Here is a 7,267-nt window from a genome sequence, read left to right on the forward strand (position 1 = left end):
CGCTTCCAGCTGAATCGGCAGAAATTTGTCTTTTTCATGAGAGGTGGATCAAAGCTTTTGACACCCAACCATTTAGTCAATTGTGCATTAAATATGGCCTAGTATTTTAGAAAAATGATTTGGTCCAATTTTGCAATAATTATTTGGTAGGTCCTTCACAAAAAAACCTCATTTGGGGCACTCGAAAAATGGAAAATGTTTTTTCATGCAAAAAAATAAAAACTCCCTTTGTCAATGTTGTTTGCCAATCTAAGATGTAAGCTTTCGGAAAGTATGATATTATTTGAACAAATATTTAGTAGGTCTTTTAAAAAAACTTATTTTGAGAACTGAAAAATGGAAAATGATTTTTTTGTGACCTATTTAGATGGTCATAAGGTCTTCAAATTGTTTGTTGCGTTCTGATTGGTCCATAGGCATATCACGCAGATCATGCATCGGACACCGTCGGATGCTCCCGGATCCAACGGCGAACCTCATCCGATCACCCTCTCACCCACGTAGCCCTCTCACGCCCTCACCCCCTCACCCACGCAGCCCCCACGCCCCCACTCCCCACCGTTACAATCCCTTCTCTCCCACACCCGCACCCGCTCGCCAAACCCTAGCCGCCGCCACCGCCCCCGCCCCCGGCTCCGCACCATGGCCATCAATGGCGAGGAGCCCGAATCCCCATGCCTCCATGTCCCCTGCCACGGCCATAGCGAGCCTTCCGGATCCGCACCATCGACGAGCTGGATCCGCGCCTCCTCGCACCGCCGTCGTCTCCCTGATCCAGGTCGACGCCACCACCCTCTTGCCGCCGCCTCCCAACCCCCTTGTCGTCGCCTCCTCCTTCCTCCAGCACCACCTCTCCAACCCTAGCAACGAGTTCGCGCTCATCTCTGACCCCACCACCGGCCTCCGCTGCTTCTGCTCCGAGGATGCCGACGCCCTCCTCTCCGTCGGAGGTCGTCGAAACCACGACGGCCGGCCGGCCCGTGCGTGAGGAGACGGGTGCAGCACATGATCCCACCAGAACAAGGCCAGATCGCCAGCGCCTCCCGCTTGATCCCCTGCCCGCTCCCCTCCGAACACGCCAGCGCCCGGTCGCCGGCCCCTGCCATGGATCCCTACAAGGTGTGTACCCCCCTTCTTCCCCCCTGATCCGGCTCCGCCAGCGTTTGTCTCTGTCGCCCCATGGTCCAGTGATCTGATGCTCTGTTTTCTTGATTTCCTCTGTTGTTTGCAGCACCGCCCGACGAGCGAGGCCAACTCTGGCTACTGGACCACCAACTCTGGTGCGCCCGTCTGGAACAACAGCAACGCCCTCATCGTCGGACAGTGAGGTCGGTCAGCCACCCCACCCCAACCCACCCCATTCTAGCTTGGTTTACTGAATCCTTGGTAAGGCGTGTCGGGTGTAGCTGCAGAGACGCTAGGCCGAGTGTATGGATACAATGTCCATGCGTGGAAGAACTAAAATTCAGTTAATGTCCTCGTCGACGGGCTTCAGCAGTAGAATTAACATGCAACGTGATCCTATTTGTGCATCCAACAATCTATTTTTAATCAGTTGATTTAGTGTAGAAATGTGACGATGCAATGGATCGGGTGAGGCTTATTTGTGTAATTCGCTTCACCCACACGTATTTGTTGTGGCCCTCAAATTAGTTGTGGGTTTCACTTGATTAGGCTTAGTCCATGGGTGAACTTTCTATGTACATATTGACGACTAGTGATGTGGCTTGCCATTCAGTTGTGGTCCATGCTGCTCCTTGCTACTGTCTCCGATGGATGGATGGATGGATGGATGGATGGGTGTTGTTAGCTTAGGTCTAGCCTATCCCTTTCTTTCAGACTACCGCCACCGCTGCTAGAATGGTAGCCCTAGTCCCATGTTCTTGTCCTAGATCGCAATGTTAAAGTTCCTAGTCATCTAGTCTGTACGATCGGAATGACTGCCTGCTGCTATTTGCTTGTGTTCCATCTTTGTTGAATGTACCTACCATCATACCTGTGGTGTTTTAAGCATCTTGGATCTCGATATATGGTGTCGAAACTGTTGAAAGAAAATGATGTAAGAGTTGTCCTGCTTGTTTTAATTATTTCCCTGGATATGTTTCTCTGTTTAGCTTTCTCGCTGGAATGGCGCTCTGCTTTGTGATGCGGAGCTTATGAATCTTTGTGGTGGAATCTTATTATTTTAATTATATGTCATTGTATCTCATATTTCTGCACTTTTTCTTCTGGAGCAGAAACATTAAGATTCTACTAGGTCTTTGCATTTTGAAAATTATGTGTCTAACTCCGAACTAGTACGGTGCACTATTCAGTTGTAGTTGGTGTGCACAGTTACATCAGTAGTTGTAATTTTGCTTAATAGTTCGCTGTAATTCTGAATGGAGTTGTATTTCTTGCTTAATAGGCCACTATAAGTTTTGCTTAAACCTGTTTTAGGAAAACCAAGGTTGATGAAGAAGTAATGTCCATCAGGGCTACTGGAGGAGCAGTCATTTACCACACAGAAACATTACTGAGCATTGATTTTCGAATCATCTGACACTGTGGTGGTTGAGTGTTGTGCTTTCCTCGAGTTTTGTTGCCCTTATCTTATTATAATTCGTTGATTTGTTTTTTCCTGGACTCCATTTTGCCTTATGACTAAGCACTTGACTGATTTGACTCCCATGTTTTTTGCCTTAGTGAACAAATCCATTTTGCATGTTGGGTTATCACCAAGGTGTTTCCACTGAGGCTTTTACGGTTGAAATTCACTAAAGTCAAAGTATTTAGTTTAATTGTTTTTCATGTTGGCCTGCATTTTTGAATTATTATTTCTTTATCTCTCTGAATTGCTGCTGACAGTCTATAGCTTATTACAATTGCATAGTTCTTAAGTTTCATTGTAGAGACAACATGGGTGGAAAGCAGTTATGTTACGCGTGTGGCATGTTTCTGTTCTCTTCTCTATGGCATTCTCGAGTTTGTTTGTACCAGATAAAAACTTAAATAGATAATAATGTAATTGTTATACATTAGTTTGATCATTATATGATGTATCTGGTATGCGGTATGCATATATCTTCCTATCTGTATCTATCGTTAGTAGATACTAGTACTTAGGTACTTAGGCCTTGGTTGCATTATTCCTATCCATCCAGGGGGATTAAGAAAAGATGTTGTCATTATAAGTTCTTTCCTTGTAAACTTATGATGCACTCGTCCTGGCTGAGAGATGCACTTATTGGTGCTGATTTGAATTGATGTTCGTGACTGTTCTACAGATGCAGTAGACTAATGTTTATTGTTGTTTTGTTAATTGTACAGAACGAGGACGCATCCAAGGTTGAGTATAGGGTGTGAAACCCCTTCAGATCCAAGCTAGCTGCTATTGTGCTCGGTGGTGTGGACAACATCTGGATTGTAAGTCCTTTTTGTGCCTCCGCTTGCATTCTGGATTGTTTGAATACCTTGTTTTGTCAAGGATATAATTCAGACTGGAACCATTGTTGTAGTAGCTGACTTTGTGGTTCTTGGTTCAGGCTCCTAGAACACGTGTGCTGTACCTTGGAGCTGCCTTTGGAACAACCGTGTCTCGTGTGTCTGACATTGTTGGACCGGTGAGATCTCGTTGCTATTTCCTTTGTGTATTTCAAGTGAATGCTGCTTAATGTGAGTTGTCTTAACGAAGTCTTGTCACTTTGCAGACTGGGTTGGTGTATGCCGTTGAGTTCTCTCACTGGAGTGGTAGGGATCTTGTCAACATGGCCAAGAAGAGGACCAATGTCATCCCCATCACTGAGGATTCTAGGCACCCGACAAAGTAATGGATGCTGGTCAGCATGGCTCAAGCTGTACCAGATCAAGGTATCTTGCTTTCCATGTTCGCCCCTTTCTTTATGCTTGCTAGCTGCATCTGGTGCAAAGCTTGGTTTCTTCTGCTCCTAATTCAGTGCCGCGGCTGCAGCTCATTGGTTGCATGGTCTTCGGTTTTGTTGTGCTGATTCGGTGTTGTAGGATGTACGTAGTATTGTCTTGAAACCTTGATGCATTCATTCGTTGTGTGGTCCGTGGACGAACTAGAATTAGCTGGTTCACTCGGATTAGTCTGTGTTAAACATAGTAAGTTAGCAATACCATGTCTAGTGAGATATATCAGCAAGAGCAGCTGCATTTGCTTCAGTTGTACTCTATATGTTTGAGAGAGATGTATCTTTAGAATATTGCCTTCATATACTATCTAATTTCTGTAGTTATTGAAGTTAAAATGCACGATGCTGGTGACTAACCAGAAAATTTCTTTGAGTTCCATACATTGAGTAAAACATTTCAATCTGTCATTGAAGTACTGTGATATATCAGCTATATATATCCGTGATACCATTTCTGTACTGTGATAGTTTCTCATATTTTTGTATTATACTTGTATACATTATTCCTATTTGAAGTCATTAACTGAGCTGTTGTAAACATTCCTGCCATGTGCTGCTTCCTTTTTCATGCTTTGCTACTATAGATGGTTTGCTTGAACTGAGATGATTGGTGTATTTGTGCTTATAATTATGCTTCTATGTGATTGTTGCAGCATGACCCAACCAAATAAATATTTTGTGCCTTGATCTAGCTCTAAAAGTTTGGTGTTACCTCTCTTTATAGGAGCTCTGGGCTGAAGAAATTTGAAGAAGCTTGAAGCCGGACAAAGTAAAGAGTAGCGAGTAATAATGTAGTGCTAGTTATGTTGTACAGTAGCCAGCATATCTGGTTGTATGAACACTATTGTAAATACTGTAATTTCGTATTTGTACAGTAGTCAGCATATTTGGTGCTAATATTGCCTATCATTTTACAGTTTCATATGTTCTCTTGCCATTTGAAATATTTTTCATTTGTTTATTGTCAAAGTGTGAGAAATGGAAAGATGACCCGTGGGACAAACGAAAAGGCCAAGGCCCAAAAAGTAAATGGAATGTAAAAAGGCTGAGGCCCAAAACAGAAATGGACTATAAAAGGGTTGAGGGTGAAAAAAATGTACTATAAAAGGCAATGGCCAAGAAAAAAATGCTGAATTGCTGGGCTAGGCCCATGTAGCTAGCAAAAAATAACAGGAAAAATATAAATAAAAAGGTTGCAATGTTGGGCTTGGTCCATGAAGCTGACAAAAAAATCATAGGAAAAAAAATGTAAATGGGCTGAATTAATGGGCTCGGCCCATATAAACACCGAATTGGACCGGGCTGAATCTTGTGCCACATCAGATTGCCACGGTGGATGCCTACGTGGCCTGGGGAGGCTGCTAGTGACCAAAATGCCACAGTAGACGTATTTTGGTCATAAACGTCTATGACCATAACAGAAGAAAGGTCGCTATAGCCAGTTTACGACCGCCAGCTTTTGACCTTATGTTTTTGGTCACAAAAAGGTCACAAATTGAAAACAGTGACCATTCAGTGACCAGTAGTGGTGGTCACAAGTTGACATATTTCTTGTAGTGAGACCTTGTTTTCAAGCATTGCAATACCGTTTGTGCTCACTTTTATTACTTGCTACCTTGCTGTTCTTTATTGTTCCTATTACAAAAATCAATATCTACTATCTTGACTACACTTGTATCATCATCTGTTCGCCGAACTAGTGCACCTATACAATTTATCATTGTATTTGGTGTCTTGGGGACACAAGAGACATTTTGTTATTTGGTTGCAGGTTTGTTTGAGAGGGACCATCTTCATCCTATGCCTCCCACGAATTGATAAACCTTAGGTCATCCACTTGAGGAAAATTTGCTACTGTCCTACAAAACTCTGCGCTTGGAGGCCCAACACAAGTCTACAAGAACAAGTTGTGTAGTAGGCATCAACGCACCCTTCATACAGCCTACCTAACACAGATTCGTGCTTCATATGGTTCATGTTCCATGGAGTACTATAGCACCATACTCTTCGTGCACTGTAGACCTAGTTCTTTTAAAAATGATCTCACGGTTCATTCTCGGTCGAATAGTCAAAAAAGGGGCATGTTACATTACCGTCCATAGTTGACATGCACACAACATCATGTTTTATCGCCATATCTTACTACACTAGAAACAAGATTATAGTACTGCTGTATGAACCTATGCACATGCCTAGTAGTAGGAGTACTATGTAAGTTCAACTGGTTGTCGTGCTTCGCACTCCTCTGTCGTAAGAATGGAAACGCTTGTTGTAATCATTTCTGTTCAAAAACAGAGGACACCCTCTACCATACGGATCCTCGTTGACGGTCATCGAGAACCTTGCTACTCACTTTTGTAGACGTGCGTGACGGCCAGCATTGGGGTCCACTTGCCATGCAGTAAATTACTACATACTATAGTGCTCAACTGCACGGTAAACTACCCCGGTCAAAGTATCACAGTAATGCCCAATGAGCCATCAAATCACAAAGCCCCACCTTTGCAGCAGTAAGTTGGACGGACGAAGCAACCATCATTTCAATCTTCTCCCTCATCTTCCTCTCTTGAAGAAAACCCCAACTCGCTTCTCCCTCATCTTTTTCCTCATTTCTTCAAGAAAACCCCTAACGCGCTTCTGCCATTGTTCTTCTCTCCCAAAGAAGGAAAGGTGAGTGCATCAATGATGTTGCTTCTGTCCAAGGCCTGGTCTTGCAACCCCATGACCAATCCTAACTCCCCCTATGTTCTTCTTTTGGGCTTGTGATTATGGTTCCTTTTATTTTATCTCTATTTGACAGTTTCTTGATGGACCCTGTATCATCGGCCGAAGTGATGTCTATGGCTCTGGCCAAAACCGTCGGGGCTCAGGGTACGAAGAAGCGCAAGCACCCCGTCGAGACTACCGCAAAGAAGCTCAAGGCCATTGCCCTGTCCAAGCCCCCCTCTCCGGGATCCCTCGTTAAGCCAGTTCAGGTAATATCTCTTCTTGACAATATTTTTGCCGATCTTGATTGTGTTTATTCATCTAACTTGCAGAGTGCTTGCTCATATACGAGGTTTGTGTAATGTACACACAGTACTAGAACTAGTAGTACAACTTTCTGGGCGATCTTGCATGTGATTTTTGTGTACCAAATGACGGTTCTAAATGGCTCTTTTGACCAAAACATGCGAGAGGTTGACATACATATGAATTTTGCACATAACACCGATATCTTATAGATTACTTTCAACTACTTTATTAACATACATGCTAGTTGTTGGAAGTGCAAGATTTTAGATCTAATGCCTTGGAAGAGAGTATAGTAGCCTCAGTAACTTGTGTTATGGATATTGCAAGTAATCCCTCTA

The 7,267-nt window shown here is 43.5% G+C and overlaps 1 long non-coding RNA gene across 1 annotated transcript; it reads left to right on the plus strand.

The window, feature by feature from the left end:
- Positions 1 to 3,526: 3,526 nt before the first annotated feature.
- On the plus strand, positions 3,527 to 4,795 carry LOC119293642. The gene is made up of 3 exons (XR_005143169.1): positions 3,527 to 3,602; positions 3,690 to 3,849; positions 4,639 to 4,795. It is a non-coding gene; the product is annotated as an uncharacterized LOC119293642 (long non-coding RNA).
- Positions 4,796 to 7,267: the final 2,472 nt, after the last annotated feature.

The sequence above is a fragment of the Triticum dicoccoides genome, chromosome 4B, assembly GCF_002162155.2.
Source record: "Triticum dicoccoides isolate Atlit2015 ecotype Zavitan chromosome 4B, WEW_v2.0, whole genome shotgun sequence".
Classification (NCBI taxonomy): domain Eukaryota; kingdom Viridiplantae; phylum Streptophyta; class Magnoliopsida; order Poales; family Poaceae; genus Triticum; species Triticum dicoccoides.